The following is a 19650-nucleotide window of genomic DNA, read 5'->3' as shown; positions in this document are numbered from 1 at the left end:
TGCATTTTGGAGCTAGCTTTTTAAACACTAATAAAAAGAGTCTGGCTTTCAGAAGTTAACTTTCTATGAAAATAATGGCAAATACAGGATATTTTTGAACACATATGCGAGAGAGCTGATTTCTCATGAAAAAGCTAAGGCTGATGCTGGATGAAGCAAGGGGGGTCAGGCACCACTATCCAGGGGTTCTTCTGATGGATAGAACAACAAAGATTCAAGAGTTGACCGGGGAGCTGTGGTAATGAAGAGTGGTTCCACCTACTAAAATATTTAAGAAAAAGTTGAAGAAATATTCCTTTTAGTTGCCCCCCTCTCCAAACAAGCATGGGATGCTGACAACTGAAACCTATCACTGATTGAAGACAATGGGGATACTCAAAATAGTGGTAGCTTTGAACACTAAACCATGAATAGGGGGAAAGCCAGAAGGGAATTATTTACTGTCAGGTAAGTCAAGGCAAGTGAGGGGTCAGGTAGGACTGCCAGGGGAAACTCACTAAGGGAAATGTGTGTTCTTCTTGCTGTTGTAAGCTTTCTTTTCTTTTTTAAAGACAGAGGTACAGGGGAAGAGTACTATTACTTAGGGGGAATTGTATACAAGTTTGTTCTTAAATTTTTTTTGATCAATAATTATCCACTTAAAAAGTATACTGTGGTCAAATTAAAAAACAGTGTGCTAACAGTGTGTTGCACATGGTGATGGTGAAATCAACCAGGCTGAGACCGACTATGGGTTGCATCACAGTGGCCCCAACTGGACTGGTGGGGACAGTTAAGGATGGATCAAAAGTGACAGTCAAGGGATGCTTGGTGGCTTAGTCGGTTAAGCATCTGACTCTTGATTTTTGGCTCAGGTCATGATTCCATGGTTTGTGAGGTGAATCCCTGCATCAGGCTCTGCACTATTAGTGCAGAGCCTGCTTGGGATTCTGTCTCTCTCTCTACCCCTCCCCTGCTTGTGTTTGCTCTCTTTCTTTCTAAAAATAAATAAACTTAAAAAAAGAAGTGACAGCCAAAAGTGATTTTTGCATTGAGAAAGCATTTGACAAAATACAGCATCCTTTCTTGATAAAAACACTTAAGAAAGTAGGGATAGAAGGATCATACCTCGAGTTCATAAAAGCCATATATGAACCACCCAACGCTCATATCATCCTCAATGGGGAAAAACAGAGCTTTCCCCCTAAGGTCAGGAACAAGACAGGGATGTCCACTCTCGCCACTGTTATTCAACATAGTATTGGAAGTCTTACCCTCAGCAATCAGACAACACAAAGAAATAAAAGACATCCAAATTGTCCAGGAGGAGGTCAAACTTTCACTCTTCACAGATGACACGATACTCTATATGTAAAACCCAAAAGTTTCCACCAAAAAACTGCTAAAACTGATCCATGAATTCAGCAAAGTTGCAGGATGTAAAATCAGTGCACAGAAATCGGTTGTATTCCTATACACCAACAATGAAGTGACAGAAAGAGAAATCGAGGAATTGATCCCATTTACAATTGCACCAAAACCCATGAAATACCTAGGAATAAATCTAACCAAAGAGGTGAAAAATCTATACACTGAAAACCATAGAAAGCTTATGAAAGAAACTGAAGAAGACACAAAAAAATGGAAAGATTCCATGCTCCTGGATAGGAAGAACAAATATTGTTAAAATGTCAATACTACCCAAGGCAATCTACATATTCATTTCAATCCCTATCAAAATAACACCAACATTCTTCACAGAGCTAGAAAAAACAATCCTAAAATTTGTATGGAACCAGAAAAGACCCCAAATAGTCAAAGAAATCTTGAAAAAGAAAACCAAAGCAGGAGGCATCACAATCCCAGACTTCAAGCTGTATTACAAAACTGTAATCATCAAGACAGTATGGTACTGGCACAAAAACAGACACTCAGATCAATGGAACAGAATAGAGAACCCAGAAATGGACCCACAAACGTATGGCCAAGTAATCTTTGACAAAGCAGGAAAGAATATCCACTGGAATAAAGACAGTCTCTTCGGCAAGTGGTGCTGGGAAAACTGGACAGAGACATGCAGAAGAATGAACCTGGACCACTTTCTCACACCATACACAAAAACAAACTCAAAATGGATAAAGACCTAAATGTAAGACAGAAAGTCATCAAAATGCTCAAGGAGAAAGCAGGCAAAAACCTCTTTGACCTTGCCCGCAGCAACTTCTTACTCAACACATCTCTGGAGGCAAGGGAAACAAAAGCAAAAATGAACCATTGGGACCTCATCAAAATAAAAACTTTCTGCACAGTGAAGGAAATACTAAGAAAAATTAAAAGGCAAACGATGGAATGGGAGAAGATATTTGCAAATGACATATCAGATAAAGGGTTAGTATCCAAAATCTATACAGAACTTATCAAATTCAACATCCAAAACCAAATAATCCAGTGAAGAAATAGGCAAAAGACATGAATAGACACTTCTCCAAAGAAGATATCCAGATGGCCAACCAATACATGAAAAAATGCTTAACATCACTCATCATCAAGGAAATACAAATCAAAAACACATTGAGATACCACCTCACATCTGTCAGAATGGCTAACATTAACAACTCAGGCAACAACAGATGTTGACAAGGATGTGGAGAAAGAGGATCTCTTTTACTGCTGGTGAGAATGCAAACTGGTGCAGCCACTGTGGAAAACAGTATGGAGGTTCCTCAAAAAATTAAAAAAGGAGATAACCCCACAACCCAGCAATTGCATTGCTAAGTATTTATCCAAGGGATACAGGTATGCTGTTTTGAAGGGACACATGCACCCTAATGCTTATAACAGCACTATAAACAATAGCCAAAGTATGGAAAAAGCCCAGATTTCTATCGATGGATGAATGGATAAAGAAGATGTGGTATACATATATACAATGGAGTATTACTCGGCCATCAAAAAGAATGAAATCTTGCCATTTGCAACTACATGGATGGAACTGGAGGGTATTATGCTAAGTGAAATTAGTCATAGAAAGACAAATATCATATGACTTCATTCATATGAGGACTTTAAGAGACAAAACAGATGAACATAAGGGAAAGGAAGCAAAAATAATATAAAAACAGGGAGGGGGACAAAACACAAGAGACTCTTAAATATGGAGAACAGAGGGTTACTGGAGGGGTTGTGGGAGGGGGGATGGGCTAAGTGGGTAAGGGGCATTAAGGAATCTACTCCTGAAATAATTGTTGTACTATATGCTAACTAACTTGGATGTAAATTAAAAAAATAAATTAAATAACATCTTTTAAAAAAGTGATTTTGCATTTTTTTTTATTTCAAAGCTTATGCTCTTTCTTAACCATATGACTCTGTGTGGAGGAGTGGGTGGGAGTGGGTGTACGTGTGTATGTGCAAATATACTTAGGAAGTTGAAGCAAGGGAGGTTTATATGCATCTTTTTTTTTTTTTCCAACGTTTTTATTTTTTTGGGGACAGAGAGAGACAGAGCATGAACGGGGGAGGGGCAGAGAGAGAGGGAGACACAGAATCGGAAACAGGCTCCAGGCTCCGAGCCATCAGCCCAGAGCCCGACGCGGGGCTCGAACTCAACGTACCCCGAGATCGTGACCCGGACCGCAAGATCGTGACCTGGCTGAAGTCGGAGGCTTAACCGACTGCGCCACCCAGGCGCCCCATGCATCTTTTTTTTTTAACATTTTATTTATTTTTGAGAGACAGAGTGCAAGCAGGGGAGGGGCAGAGAGAGAGGGGGAGACGCAGAATTCGAAGCAGGCTCCAGGCTCCGAGCTGTCAGCACAGAACCCAATCCAGGGCTCAAACCCACCAACTGTGAGATCATGACCTGAGCCAAAGCTGGACACTTAACAGACTGAACAACCCAGGTGCCCCATGTACCGACCTTTTATCATGAAGGAAAGTTTAGTAAAGAGGTTAGGTGTGAGAAGAGGCTTGAAGTATAGACAGGCTTTTTTTTTTTTTTAATTAACAAAATATTTTTTAATGTTTACTTATTTTTGAGAGTGAGCAAACGGGAAGGGGCAGAAAGAGGGAGACACAGAATCCAAAGCAGACTCCAGGCTCTGAGCTGTCAGCACAGAACCCACTGCAGGGTCAAACTCACAATCCGCAACAGCCAAAGTCAGATGCTTAACCGACTAAGCCACCCTGGCGCCCCCCTTCCTGTTTTTTTTTTTTTCAATTTAAATTTTAATTATTGTTTTAAAACAATTATTTTTCTTATAAAAATAGTACATGTTCTTTGCAGAAAAAAATGGACATAATTTAATAATAAAAAGAAAAAAACCCAACCAGAACTGTGTCACCAAGAGAAATCTCCTTTTAACAACTTGATGTATATCTTTTAAAACCTAATTTCCTTTTTCTAGATAGGTTGATGGGTAAATAAATGGAGAGAGAGAGAAAGAGAAAGACAGAGAGAGAGAGAGAGAGAGAGAGAGACACGAATGAGCATGATTATATCAATGTACTGATGTATTCTTATTTGTTTGTTTGCTCAGCCAACATTACATTATGGAAGTAGTTCAAAGATTTTATGGGTGGACAGGGCAGAGATATTTTCAGCAAAGTAATAGTTTAACAGGATCACGGATTCAGAAAAGATTGTGAGGTATAACAACTACTTGTTGTGCACTTTGGGTTCACGTTTAAGGTGAGGGAGACTTCGGAGCTAGATTTGCAGGACCTGAGAGTATCAGACTGGAGAGTATGGACTTTATTTGGTAGAAAAGGTGAAACCATTTAACCATTTTTGAACATTCTGACATTCTGCTTTAGAAAGGTTAATTTGGGGATCATATACTGGACGGGCAGGAATATGAGATGCGAAGATTAAAGCTTGTTAGAGGACTCTGTTCCAGGAGAGAAGAACTGAGAACTAAAACCTGGAGGTGACAGTAAGAAGACAAAAGAAGAGCCACAGAAAAGGAAGAATTAATGGGGTAGCGGGGTAACCTACCTGTGTGTGTGGTGGGGACGGAAAAAAGCAGAGATGGATGAGGGCTGCCAGTGGTGAGCCGTCAATAGTCATGGGGTCATGGGAGAAAGAGCTGACCCCAGGAGCAAGATGACTACGTGTCAGCTTTGGGAGGTCAGTGAGACATCCAAAGTAGAAGTGTCTATCAGGCAATCACACACACGAATGTGGGGTAAAACGGCACATGTCTTTCAGTTACCCATTAAAAGCTCCTCAAAACCAAGGGTGGGCAATGCATTAAAACTTTAGTTGGATTCTTCCATTTTTGTTGAGCTTCTAAAAAGCCATCTCTTGAACGGTGTCGCCACCATCCGTATAATCTGCTTAATGTAGTGACCATTGGTCCTATTTAATTTAGCTCTGCAATCACACATGATTTTGGACTATAATTTCTAGACCATAATTTCATTCTGAGTTTCCTTTTTTGGAATAAGTTGATTAATTTTGTTCTTTTTGTAAATAGTGAAGTGACTGAATCCCAATTGTATACTTAAATGAGAAGGAACTGACATCTTTTGAACAAAAAAGGAGTATGGGGAATCACGTTGTCTGGTTTGAGAGCCAGATGGTCCACTTTTGGCACTGATCATGTCCGCTTCTCACTCTTCCTATTATAACATACCTCAGCTAACTCCTTATGAAAATGACAAGAATCTTATTCCAAGTTACTGAAAAGATTTCATGCTATGAACCCAATGCTCAATGAACCATTGTAAGATTTGAGACTATATTGGTGTCAATCAGGAAGATTGCATTAACTCTTTGAAGGCCTTCAAATTTGAATTAGCAGATGACAAGCTGTAAAATGCATTCATGGTATCTCTGAAACATGATTCTTCTTAAAGGTCTTGTTTTCAGGGCCATTGGCTGTGTGTACTCCACTGAAAGACTGAGCCCCTAAATCTAGAGGCCAGACTTAGACCTTCTGATAATTCTTAAGACCCAACTTTATACCCCCAAAGTTTCTTGATTCTGTCCATCTTCACATTGCTACTGCTCTGAGATTCAATTCAATCCTCTTGACGCTGCTTGACCTAGACTACTGCAATAGCTCAACTGGCCTGTCTGCCTCTAGTCTCATCTCCAATCCATCCTTCTTGCTGCCAGCATGGTCTTTCTAAAACACAACTCTGAATATGACACTTCCCTACTCAGAAATCTTTCCACATTTTTTACAATAGCTAATATATGGAAGCAACCTAAGTGTCCAGTGATAGACAGATGAATGGATAAGGAAGATGTAGTGTATCTACATAAAGGAATAAGACACAGCCAAAAAAAGTCAATGAAATTTTGCCCTTCATGACAACTGGATGGACCTAGAGTGTATTATGCTAAGTGAGATAAGTCAGAGAAAGGCAAGTACCATATGACTTATTATTGTAATAATTTTGTATGATGACAGATGATAACTACACATATTATGATGAATTTTGTAAAGTATATAATTGTTGAATCACTGTTATATACCTGAAACTAATAGAAGATTGTATGGCAACTATATTTCAATTAAAAACAAACAAAAAACCCCAAAACTTGTCAACACTTGCATTGTTTATAGAGGAGAATGCAAACTCCTTAGTATACCAGAACAAAACCTGATACACCCCGTCTTTAGTTACCTTTGCACAACCTCATCTGTAATCACTCTCTTTAACATTGTCCACACTTGTCATACCTCCATGCCTTTGCATGCATGAATTCTGTATTGGTGTCTTCTGCTTGGTGAACTCCTATTCATTCCTCAAAGTCCAGTTTGTATGTCAGTTCTTTGAATCTCTGTTTCTTCTTTCTCTCTTTATCTCTCCATGTTTGCTGAATAAATTCCTCTCTCATTTCTATTCACTTCATTCTAATGTACATCATGTTGTGGTATACGGTTAGTTATTACATGTTTTCTTCTCTGCCTAGGATATGAACTCCCCCGAGGGTAGCAACTGTGTTATATTTACCTCTCCACCTTTTCAGGAAACATAAAATAAGGACTGTTTAAGAAAAAGTGTTCTGGGGCGCCTGGGTGGCTCAGTTGGTGAAGCGTTCAACTTTGGCTCAGCTCATGATCTCACAGTTTGTGGGTCCAAGCCCTGCGTCAGACTCTGTGCTGACAGCTCAGAGCCTGGAGTCTGCTTCAGATTCTGTGTCTCCCTGTCTCTCTGCCCCTCCCCCACTGATACTATTTCTCTTTCATGAATAAATAAATACAAATATTTTTAAAAATTAAAAAAAAAATTTTTAAAGTGTTCTGAGTCCATCTCAATCTCCAGTTTGGAGTTTGTTATTTATAAGGCAAATTGAACGGAAAAGAGAGGAGTTCTGTTTAACAGCAAGCACACATATTTATAACTCTCGCCCTTCTGTAATAAAACTGATATTTTATAGAATATTTAGAAAATGGGATGAAGGGAGTCCTGGGTGGCTCAGTCAGTTAAGCATCTGACTCTTGATTTCAGCTCAGTTTCATCTCATGGTTCATGAGTTTGAGCCCCTCGTCAGGCTCCACACTAACAGTACAAAGCCTACTTGGGATTCTCTCTCTCCCTCTCTCTTGTCCCTTCCCTGCTTGCATGCACTTTTCTCTCACTCAAAAAAAAAAAAAAACAAAACAACAACAACAACAAAAAACTTTATTTTTTTTAATTTTTATTTTTTTAAATTTTTTTTAATGTTTATTTCTTTATTTTTGAGAGAGAGAGAGCAGGGCAGGGGCCGAGAGAGAGGGAGATACAGAATCCGAAGCAGGCTCCAGGCTCTGAGCTGTCAGCACAGAGCCTGATGTGGGTGGGGCTCGAACTCATGAACTGAGATCATGACCAGAGCAGAAGTCAGAGGCTTAAGCAACTGAGCCACCCAGGCGCCCCTAAGGAATCAACTTGAAATACATGAAACATTTTTGTATTTTTGCTGAAACATGTGCAGAGTTCAAGGTGAGATCTGTGGCCGTCCTGGAGGTATGTCACATGGCTGTCCTGCTAGAAGAAGGACAGTCAGCTGACAGCCTCCGGCTGCTGCACCTTTGGGACCCAACACAACGTTCACGCCAAAGCCACTCTCTCCATGGACTGTTCATCCTCATGGACCCGGCTAAGGCTTCCTCAGAGCAGACGTCGGACTGCAGTTTGAGGGTACTCTCACCTGGTTTTTCCTTCCTTCTGGTCTTCCACAGGGTCGCACCCTTGTTTGTTGCTCAAAAGTCTTTTCCAGCTTATGCCTGCTTCCCTTCCCTTTATTCCTCATGGAAGTCCCCCCCCCCCGGTAAATCTCCTGTACTCCTGAATCCATCTTGGCATCTGCCTCCCAGAGGACATAAACCGGCAGACCTACAGGATGAAAGAGGTTACCTAAGCTAAGAAAGAAGACAGAGAAATTCAGGTAGAGTGGACAGCATGGTGAGTTCAAGGGACTGGGGCAGAGTGAGTGGAGGGGAAGCATGGTGTGGCATGACCTGGAGGCGGGGGGGGGGGGGGGTCGGGGCTTTTCCTTGTAACAAAACCCATTAAAGGGGTTTAATCAGAGACGATGAGCAGATTTGCATTTTGAAAAGATTATTCTGGCTCCTTTGTAGCAAAAGCAACAGTTTGGAACAGTCTAAATGAGAGTTAATGGTAGACCAAACTAAGGTGGTGTGGGGGGGCAGGGTGATGAAGATGTACAGCACATTTGAGAAATATTTATGGAAGACTTGGTCATGAGTGGGAAATACAGAGATGAGGGAGAAGGGGCATATGTGCTTTTCCAGTTTGGGCTGGCATGACTAGTTGGGCGGGAGAGCCATACATTGAACTTGGGAACTCGTGAAGGGAACTGAGTGTAGAGGGAGGAGTGTGTCCACTGGATGTGGACACACTGAGTGTGAGATGCTCGGGCGCTAACGCTCAAGAAGGGAGGCACGTAGGCATTTGACATGGGGACTGGGACGGGTGAGAGACAAGCGTGCAGGTGGAGGTGATCGCAGCTGAGGCTGTCGATGCAGAGACCTGTGATCTAGGGGCCAGAGTCGGTCTCCGTGAAGGCCACGGAGCGACTAAGACATCAGTAGTGGCCCCCAGCCCCTCTGCTAGGGGGCTGTGGCGGAGCTGGAGGACGAGTCTCAGAGGCACGGAGGTTTCATCCTGATACCTCCCTCGTGTCTTTTCATAGTTTGACAAAGCATGGACGAGTAGAGGTCTGAACACGGTAAGGAGAAACAGCAGGATCTCCTTCCTCCCAACACTGAGGTACGCGGAGTGCGGGAAACACCAACACGCATGTGCGCGTGCACACACGCAAAGACTTACTTTAAGAAATTGTTTCAATTGTAGGGGCTTCGAGCCTGAAATTTGTCGGGCAGGGATCTCAGGCAGGAGTTGATACAACAGTCTTGAGGCAGAATTTCTTCTTTGCCCAGGAACCTTAGTTTTGGCTCTTAAGATCTTTCAATGGAGTGAACGAAGCCCACCCGTATTATTAAGGATAATCTCTTTACTTCAAGTCAACCGATTGTAGATGTTCACCACGTCTACCTTGACAGCAACACCTAGATCGGTGTTTAGTTAAGTAACTGGCGCTACAGCTGAGCCAAGTTGACACAGAAAACTGACCACCGCAAAGACTGGAAACCATGGGCAGGGTGGGGTCCTGGGACCTTGAGGTTTCCATGAAGACCAATGGAAGGAAGTAACATCCTGCTCCGCGTGAAGACTCAGGGAGCCTGCTGGTTTTGGACTGGCCTTTCCAGAAGGTCTAGAGGAAGTATTTGTGAACTCAGAGAAAACTGGGCTGAGAATGAAAAGGAGCTGCAAGAGTGGCCTATGGCTGTGAATGAACAAGGCTCCCTCTTCTTCCTCATACCTACAGGTGAGCCAGAGTCCAGCTTGGCCCTTCCTCTGGATGTAGGAGGTCAAGTACGTTGGACATGGCGGGTGCATAAGGCCCAGTTCTGGGCCATCCTCAGCTCCCACTGTCCTGGCCATGTCCATTAGGTTGTGCTCTTATAATTCTGCAATCCTTAGTTCCCAGCACAGATGGCTGTGTTTTAATAGTGGCTTTCTAAACAGTTTAACTATTGCCAACTCTGCTATGATTCAGAAAGGAAATGGCTTTCAGGAGTGTGGAAACCAATCAGTCTAAGCAGGAACTGCCACCTGTGGGAAAACATAAGTGAAACTTTCCAATATTCTTGGCAATATGAATATGTTTATACTTTGAAAGCACAAACTGCTGTAGAAGGAGTAGATACTTGCCCTGTGATTTCTCAAGTACTAAGTGTCACACAGAGCCACGAAGAGGGAATAAAATAGTACTACTATTGTGTGACTTGGTACATGTTTCTTGTCTTTGGACCTCACTTTTCTTCTCTGTAAACTGGGTGGAAGATAATTCCTGCCTGCCTTATTCCGGATTGTTATGAGGAGCAGGTCAAACGAACCGATACAATTAATTTATTCGGAGGGGTTAAGATGCCTGACTGATGCAAACTGTTGTGTGATTTTTTTTATTATCATTCTCCTTATTTACAGAGAATCTAAATATGCAAGTTGGAATGTTAATGTGGCCTCCACACAAGGGCAAACAGTACAGTCGGGGGCAGTGCTTGGGTCTTTCCGTATTACATTTAATATTAAATAATTAAATATCAAAAATTGCTCATTATTGACTTGCCCGTGTCTGATTACTTAATCAGTGTAATGTTTATTTAGACTTTCTCCCCACAGTCTGAGTCTCACCCGTTGGATTAAAGCCCAGGGTGGCCAGGCTTTTTGACAGAGGGCCACGCTGTGGTTTCTGATTGAGCCTCTGGGCCTCCCCCGCGCAAGCCTGCTCCTGTCTGCTGCAGACAAATTGCACTGCCTCGGGATATTGACCCTTTGCCTGCCGGCTCATTTTCTTCTCCCCTCTGCCAACAGAGGCCGAATTTGTCTCTCTTTCACTTCCAATTTGGGAGGCAGATTGCAGTCTTGGAAATCGGAATGATTTGCCCTCGTATACATGCATCCTACCGAACATTCACAGGAATTCAAACTGTGACGTGTTAATACGGTTTACGGTTTCATCAAAGCGCAGTTAGTTGAATTGTTGGCCAGCTTTAACTGGAGTTGCTAGTGCTCACACAACAGCAAAGCCCCGTGGGGCCCTCCCTGCTGGTACCTGGTCACCTGCGTTGTCACATTGTGGCTACACAGTGTTATGAATCAGGTGGGCAAAAAGCTAGCATTTTACATCAGCCTGAGTTTTTTTTCTCTTCTTATTGCTACTTATTTTATTTTATTTTTTCCTTTATTTATTGATTTTTTTAGCCCTGAATTTTATTTATCCATGGGGAAGTTGTGATTTTTAGGGCAGAGATTATTTTGAATTTTACCCTCCCAGTTTTGCAGGGAAAATTGATTGTGTTAGGTCAAAAATTTTTTGTCTTTGGAAATTAAGCTTTCTGCAAGCCCTAGGTAGATGACTATACTATTTGCAAATCACTGATATGTTAATTATATTCCATAGCCTTTACTGTGTGTAGTATTCAGGCTATCGGGTTCACATAACTGTTTGCCTTAAAATGTGTATATTTCAAGTCCCGAATTAGAAAGAAGCTGCCTGGGTTTCAGTGGTTCTTACGGCACCTGCTGTCCTTTCTCCCCACATCCCAAGGCTTGCGGCTAGAGGCTAGCATGGTCTCTTCAATATGCAAACCTGATTCTCTTTGAAAACCCTTCATCACCTTCAGGCTCCTCCAGCTTTCTGGTCCTCCTTGTTGCCCACCCTCTGCTTCATTTTCCACCCTCCCCCACAGGCACTTGTGTTCCAGTCACGCCGAACAATTTGCAATTACAGAGGGATTTATGAGCTATCAGGGGCTATATCTGTGCCCCTGCACTTCCCTGCATCAGAAATGTCTTTCCCTCTGTGTTCTCTTCCTTATGTGTATTTCAAGATGAAACTCACATGTCTCATTACCCACCCGGCCCTGCCCCACCCTTCCTCCGGGCCCCCAAAGATCCTATCTATCACTGCACCCATGGCTGTTGTAATTGTTTATTTATCTAGTTTCTCCCTTTCAGACTGGAAGATTCCTCACACCTGGGACCAGCTTCCATCTCTGAACCCCGGCATCTGATACACTTTGTGATCGTTTATAAGCACTCAATAAATATTTCTTGAATAAATTGTTCCTATCTATTTTCTATATTTGTTCTAAAAGAGACATCTTTAGTTAATTTACGCTTAGCCTAGTTTCTTAGTTTACAGGCCTCAGCTCCTTGAAGTGTGGTCCCAGGACAGTAGCACCTGTATCAGCTGGCAGCTTGTTAGGAATGCAGTGTCCCACCCATCCCAGACCTGCGAATCAGAATCTTCATTCTAGTAAGATCTCCAGGTGACTGTGTGCACCTTCAGGTTTGACATGCACTGCCATAGGTAACTGAAGGTAATGCAATCTTGTTTCTTTTAAAATACTTCTAGAATTTAACCATTTTTTCCCTGAAATAATAGTATACTATTCTAAGCAATTTTGTAAAAAGTTTTTAGTAAAACTCTAGTATGCTATATTTAGGAGTAATTTTTTTATGAAAAATATAAATTATCATTGGCATTTGATACGATTGCAGATATAGGAAATTTCTGTCTGTAAAAAGGACATGAGACCACATGGATGAGTAAAGTATGACTCATAATCTGTTTCCTCGTAGGAGGGGCGTAAGGATGACCCCTGGTTGGAAAAGGAGGCTAGACAATTTGTCTTGAAATTTTATCTGTATGACAACACACTCTTTTGTTTAGATTATGTTACCAGGTTTTGCTTAGATCAAATTACCAAGTTAATTTGTCTAATGATGCAAGTATCCACATTTTATATAGGTTCGAGGAAATGTCAGTTGTTCATAAAAGGAACGAGTTAACTTCCTTGCCAATCTTTTTCTGTAAGACCTCACATCCAATCCACCAGCAAATCCTCTAGGCATCACCTCTGGAAGGTACCCAGGACCTGACTGCATCTCACCACTTTTGTGTACTGCTCTTTTTTTTTTTTTTTTAAGTGAATTCTACAACCTATGTGGGGCTTGAACACATGAACCCCAAGATATCAAGAGTCACGGGCTCTCCCGACTAAACCAGTCAGGCGCCCCTTCCCAATACTGTTCTAATCTAAGCCACCTTCATTTCTTGCCATAACTGTTACAAGAGCCTCCTATCCATTTTCCTATTTCCACCTACCACCCAACAGTCTATTCTCCACTCAGTTGTCAGATCATGCCGTCCTCTGCCCCAGATCCTCTGATGGCTGCTAATCTCAATCTGCAGGACATTCAAGTCCTCGTTACACCCGGCAAGAACCCCCCATCCTCTCTAACTTCATCTTTTCTTGCTTACTTGTTCCATTTCACTTTTGTGCTCCTGCACATAGGCCTCCTGGCTGTTGTTTCTCAAGCCCAGTCACCAAGGCCTCTGCCTCAGGGCTTTTGCACATATCCTTTCCACTGCTGAGAAACTTTCCAAATGGCTTTCTGTCTGCTTTCTTTGGGTTTTTTTCTCAAATGGTAGAGTTCTTCCCTGACCACATAACCCTTCCATCTTTCCCACCCACTATCACTTTTTATCTCCTTATCCTACTTAGTTTCATCTTGGTACTTTTCGCCATTCCTTACTATAGTACATATTTATCATTTTACCTATTTTCGTTTCTTCCCACTAAAATTCAAACTCTGTAAGGTAGAGGATTTGTTTTGTTCACTGCTACATCCTAGTCACCAGAACAGGCTAGCATGTAGTAATTGCATAGAAAATACTGGTTCTATGATGGAATGAATGACAGCACAAAAAGCAGGCATCAAGGGGTGCCATTGATAAAGATTATTGGAGAGTGGCTCAAGTCCATTGTCATTACATCTGATGTTACCTACACGTGCTCAACTCTTTCTTTGTAAAATTGAGTGCCAGACTTGCTAATAAACTGTAACATTGTCAGATTAATAGATCTTTCTTTCCTTACCAATGTTGGTATAATACTCAGAAGACAACGTGTTAGAAGCAAGAAGAAGAGAGAGCAGAAAGTTCTTAGTCATTATTGTTTATTCTCTATTATGATTATATCCTCTTTGTTTATTCCCTTTCTCATTTTCCTTTTTAGACTTTGAAGTCTGTGCCACTTTAAACTGATGGAATAATTGTTTCCAATGTGAAGGTTTTTTTTTAAAAAAAATTTTATTTATTTTGAGAGAGAGAGCATGATCAGGGTACAGGCAGAGAGAGAGAACCCTAAGCAGCCTCTGAGCTGTCAGCACAGAGCCCAACACAGGGCTCAGTACCACGAACCGTGAGATCATGACACGAGCTGAAATCAAGAGTTGGACGTTTAACTGACTGAGCCACTCAGGTGCCCCAAAGTGAGGGTTTTTTAAGTGACCCAGGTATAACTCCAAGCCGTTAGCCTAAACCAGGGGGCAGCAAAGGCTTTCTGAAAAAGATCAGTTGGTAAATATTTCAGGCTTTGCATTCAGGCTTTGCAGGCAACATGTGGTCTTTGTTGTAACTGTCCAGCCATTGTCGTGTGGAAGCAGACGATATCTAAATATGTGTGTGGCTGTGTTGTGACAAAAGTTTACAAAAGCAGGCCTGCTGCATATGACACATGGGCCATGGTTAGCTGACCCCTGGCCTAACCTAAAGTCATATATTTCTAAACTGTAAGTCCTTGAGGGCAGGAATGGTGTCTAACACATGTACTAGGTACAGAAGACTATCTGTTGAATATGGAAATAAATATATAAAGCCTAAAACAAATCCATGGGTAATTTTATATGGATGCTAGTCACAGGTAGAGTGCTTGGTGCTTTATCCTTCCACGGTCCAAGGATCTGAGCTTCTGACCGTGAGGAACCTGTAGCAAGGGACACTTTGTATCATCACTTCTAAGACATACATACAGTTAAGGTTCTTTCAAGTCAGGGTATGTCTTACAGAGATAGCAGAAGCACATTTCCTTTTTAATGGTAAATAAAATAATAGTGGGTCTCGCAACTTACGTGTGATGAGCTGATATGAAATTTGAAGCCACAAGGTATTTCTCACTTGGATTCTCAGGCCAAAGAGTGGCCAAAGAACATATTCACCCAAGTAAGAATGTAAACTTATGTTGTTTCTGATGTAACACTTGCAAGGGCTCATGAAGCTAATAGTACCTGTATCTTAAGTGCAAGGCTATTGTTGGCTTTAACTTTCAAACAATGTGAACATTCATGGTGAATTAATAGACAATAAAAAACCAAGTAGCTTTTCATGTTTGGGATGATAATGGCTTTCAGAATTGTTTTCTAAGTCATATTTTCTTTATCCTGGATAATTAAGAATCTGATGATACTGAAATTATCAGTGATAGTGCAATTTTTGATGGTTAGATTCTTTTTGATGGTTAGATGCTTTGAAAGCAGTTATATGAAAAGCAAAGAGGAAGATTTTCATACAAATCAGAGCATGTATTCCTTTTTCAAGGGGAAAGGTAGACCATTAGTACTGCTTTTCAAATTATTTATGTTTTCAAGTATATGTCGGTCATAAGAAAAGTAATTAAATATTTTGTTCAATCCAAGAAACATTTACTGACTATCTATTTTGAGTAGATACTGAGTTAAAAGAAGCTAAAGCGATGAGCAGGCTTAGGTCCCTGGTGGAGAGCTTGGCCACCCAAAACTTCATGGCAGAAGAAACAGGCATTCGGTAGACTTTCCATTCCTTTTTAATGCACTGGAGCCATGTGATGGCACAGTACTCCCGATGTGTGTTTTGTTTATGCTGGGAGATTTGTGACTGAAATTTTGTAAGTCCTGTTTTCTCTCTGAGAGCACAACAATTCACTACAAAGGAAGTAAGGAGAGAGGACGGAAAGGAAAGATCACTGCCTTTGGGCATCTGGGCCGGGACCTGGATCACAGCTCCCTGAAGCCCCTGACCATGGGTGGATAAGTAGCCAATTTACTTTACTCTGATCAAGGAAGTACATGTCTGAAATTGTCCAGGCAAAGATGTAGAGCAAGATTCAGCAACCTGGAGACCAAGTACTAGCTGGTTTGGGGAGCACAGTAACCTGATTGAAGGGTAGTTGGCAACACAGTGGGGAATGTGAAGATGGGCAGTGAGGAAAAGTGAGAGCCTTCCTTGCTGCCTTCTCTCTCCTGTGACCTTCCATCTCTAGGAGCCTCAGGGTTTCTCTGGATGTACTCAGATATACAAGTGGCAGAGGTGCTCCTCACCACGTTTTGCAAAGCCACTGTCCTTTCCTTCTGCCACATCCACACTCTTAACCAAGAGCTGAAGGAAAGCCTTGACCACCTGGGCCACTGAAGTCATAGACTCCTGTGTAGGCATGGATGGGATGACAGGACCTACTTGCCATCCCCGACCTCTTGAGAAATCCCCAATGGAGAGATCGTAGGGACACCACATGTCTTTATTTTGCTTGGAGAGCTCAGAAGCACACGTACATGATTAATAACAAGTATTTTACTAACTGAGTACAAAAGAAGCAGGCTTTGAGTTTCCCTATTCCCCTGTAATTATAATGAATTGTGTTCAAACACATAAAAATATCTGTAGTCCCAATTTTCCCTGAAGTCCCTTCCTTAAGATTAAAACAGTGCTTACCCACCGTTGTGCTTTGGATCCTTTCTCGTATCTTCACATCTGTTAGGAGGCTTTGTTGCATATCAGATTATATTTGGGAAAGTTTTCCGCACTGCTTCAAAAACAGGAAATTGGCATCTCTGTGGATCATAAATCAAAGTTGGATGGAAACCCCCTTCTTTTGACTTGCCTAGTGCCAGCTAAGCTCTTGCTGCACCTCGTGAAAATAAACGCAGGAAGTTCTGTGGATGCTTCTGTAGAGCCAAAAAAAAAAAAAAATTACATATATATAAAATCACTTGATTTCAACTCCCAACACATTGATACCTTATTTGGCCATAGTTTTGCACAGAATGAGGTAATACAATGACAGCTTTAACATTAGGAAAAAGAATTACACTTCTTATTGTTACCTGGTGGGTCCTACATGACATGATTTTTCTTTTTTCAGTGTGATAGCCTAATCACACTTCCTTTTCTCTCTCTCTTTCTCTCTCTTTTTTTCCAAATCCCTCCGTGTTTTGAGCTCATCTGTTTGTCCCTTCTAGGCCCTTGTCTTCTCGCTGATCAGCCCTGGGAATCTCCCTTGGCTGACTAGTTCCCAGTTCTCATCTGTCAGTGGTCTCCTATTGCTCAGCCTTTTACACCTTTGTGAGCGGTATCCGCATTTAAATATTGCACCTTCCATAAAATTCTCTTCGACTAGTAACGTTTCAGTCACCAATGTAGCTGGGTAAGGTGCCTGCATTTCAGTGTGGAAAATAAATCAGGTCCTCCTTTGACTTCTTTTTACATGAAAATGGAATGAAGCGAGAGTAAATGAAGAGAAAACAAGGATAAGAAGCAGAAATCACTGAGCCACTTTTATTTTGTGCTTAGTTATGCCAAAGTGATTATTTAAAAACATTTTTTAAAGTTTATTTATTTATTTATTTATTTTCTGGTTTCACTATTTTCTTTATTTATTCAAGGACTTAGAACATTTTTTTTTCTTTTTTACAAATATAATACATGTTCATTACAGGAGTTACAGAAAATAAAAAGCTACCAAGAAAAAAAATTATGTAAATCTCACTATCTAAAGATAACAACTGTTAATATTTTGGCATCTCTTTCTTTTTGATCTTTCTAGTCTTTCTTCTAAGTATATCTCCCTACAAAATGTTACCTGGGTTCATGCGACACCCATTATTTCACAATCTGCGTTTTGCACTTAATAACATTTAGGAATCGACTTGTAAATAGATGTCATATTTCATCTTCAAATTTTAAATATTGAAAAAAAGGTAAGGTGGGGCTTAGAGCAGTAGTTTTTCTTACCAATGCTGGTAGGAGTATAGATCCAAACATTTTGGAGAGCAAGATGACAATTTGTACCCTAAGTCTTAAAGAGGGAAGTACTTTTAAACCAGAAATTTAACTTCTAAGGAAATAATTAGGACATGCACAAAGACTAAGCAATAAAGATTGTTGTCATATGTTATTTATATAACAGAAAAAAATTAATATTCATAAATAGCAAATTATTTAAATGAATCCATAGGATGTACTACTATGCAACAATTTACAGCTAGTATTAGAGTGAATAATGATATGTTTATTTATTTTTGAGAGAGACAGCATGAGCAGGGGAGGGGCAGAGAGAGAAGGAGATACAGAATCCAAAGCAGTCTCCAGGCTCTCAGCTGTCAGCACACAGCCCCACATGGGGCTCAAACCCACAAACTCCGGATCATGACCTGAGCCGAAGTTGGATGCTCAACCAACTGAGCCACCCAGGCGCCCCAATAAGGGGATTATTTTTAAAGATGTGAAATAATCATGTGGCAACGGTGTGTTTCCTGCCTTTTCTTTATATATGTATTTCAACTGCAGTTGAGAAAAGGGAGATTTGTCTCAAGGGGTCAGGCAGTGTGGTGATGGAATGAAGATACAGATGTGGAGATTGACATTCTTCTCTTCCACGTGTTTTTCATAGATTGTGTAGGAATCCAAAATGAAATTCGTGGCTCCGCGGTGAAAGGCCGGGGCTTTGTGTTCAGCTGGAGCTGGGTTTGAGTCACGGCCTCGCCACTTACCAGCTGTGTGACCTCAGGAGATGCGCAGTATTTAACCCACAACACAACTACAATAACATCCATGTTGTAGAGTTGTGTGACTAAAAGGAGACGATTTAACTAAATAGGGGCTCGGCACTTTTAAGGATGAGATCTTTGTTCGTCCTCCTTGTCCCTGTTTTCGTGAACAACACTGGGTGCCGGGTGGGTGGAACAGTCTGGCGTGTGTGTCTGGCAGCCCATGTCAAGAAACGTGAGGACTCCTCCTTCTCCCCCAGGCGGTCACCCCACTTTCAGGCTCCTTTAAGGGAGGTGGGAGGATGAGCGAGCACTGGCCGGGCATTGCCCACGGAGCTTGGCTGCAATCCAGGCCACACAATGGTCATAGGAACGTTTGACACTCAAATAACACAAGGCCACAAGGCAGGGGCAGAGGGGAAATAAAACCTGTTACGGCAACACTCAGGGGTAATGTAACACGTGTTTCCACACTTATTTATAGAAGCTCATTCCACCTCTATAGCAGGGAGCTTTCGCCAGCCCTAATTTGTTTCTGGGGGAAAATCCTTGGGACAAGATTTTTTTTTTAAATGGTGAATACTTTCATAACTGGGCCCATGGCAGTGGAGTATGAGTGGAAATGACAAGCACAAAATGTTTTCTCTTCATAAACACGATTGCTTTGGATTCACACAGTCCTCCAAATTAATGCATATAGGATGTTTTTCAAATACTTTTGTGATAAAATAAATAGGGAAACTACTAGTCAAACCAGGGCGTGAGAGAATTAGGGTAGCTCTTAAAATTACAACATGGTCAGCACGAATATTTGGGTGAAGGGTACTGGTTAGGATGCTGCTTTCTGTTAAGACAGGGCAGAAATAAATGTTCACCCCAAATTCTCATTTATGTGAGACTCAAAGAATTTTTGCATTGAGGATGTTCCCAAGGCATTGAGCAATTGACAGCTATTTTTTTTAATGTTTATTTATTTTTGAGAGAGAGGGAGGGAGAGAC

At 41.4% G+C, this 19650-nt stretch overlaps 1 long non-coding RNA gene across 1 annotated transcript; it reads left to right on the top strand.

Moving 5' to 3' along the window:
• The first annotated feature begins 7782 nt into the window (after nt 1-7782).
• Nucleotides 7783-12126, top strand: LOC111558402. The gene is made up of 2 exons (XR_002739284.2): nt 7783-9826; nt 12022-12126. It is a non-coding gene; the product is annotated as an uncharacterized LOC111558402 (long non-coding RNA).
• The last annotated feature ends 7524 nt before the right edge of the window (nt 12127-19650 follow it).

The sequence above is a fragment of the Felis catus genome, chromosome F1, assembly GCF_018350175.1.
Source record: "Felis catus isolate Fca126 chromosome F1, F.catus_Fca126_mat1.0, whole genome shotgun sequence".
In the NCBI taxonomy this organism is placed as follows: Eukaryota; Metazoa; Chordata; class Mammalia; order Carnivora; family Felidae; genus Felis; species Felis catus.
Note: the sequence above shows the minus strand (reverse complement) of the source record. Positions and strands in the feature narration are given on the sequence as shown.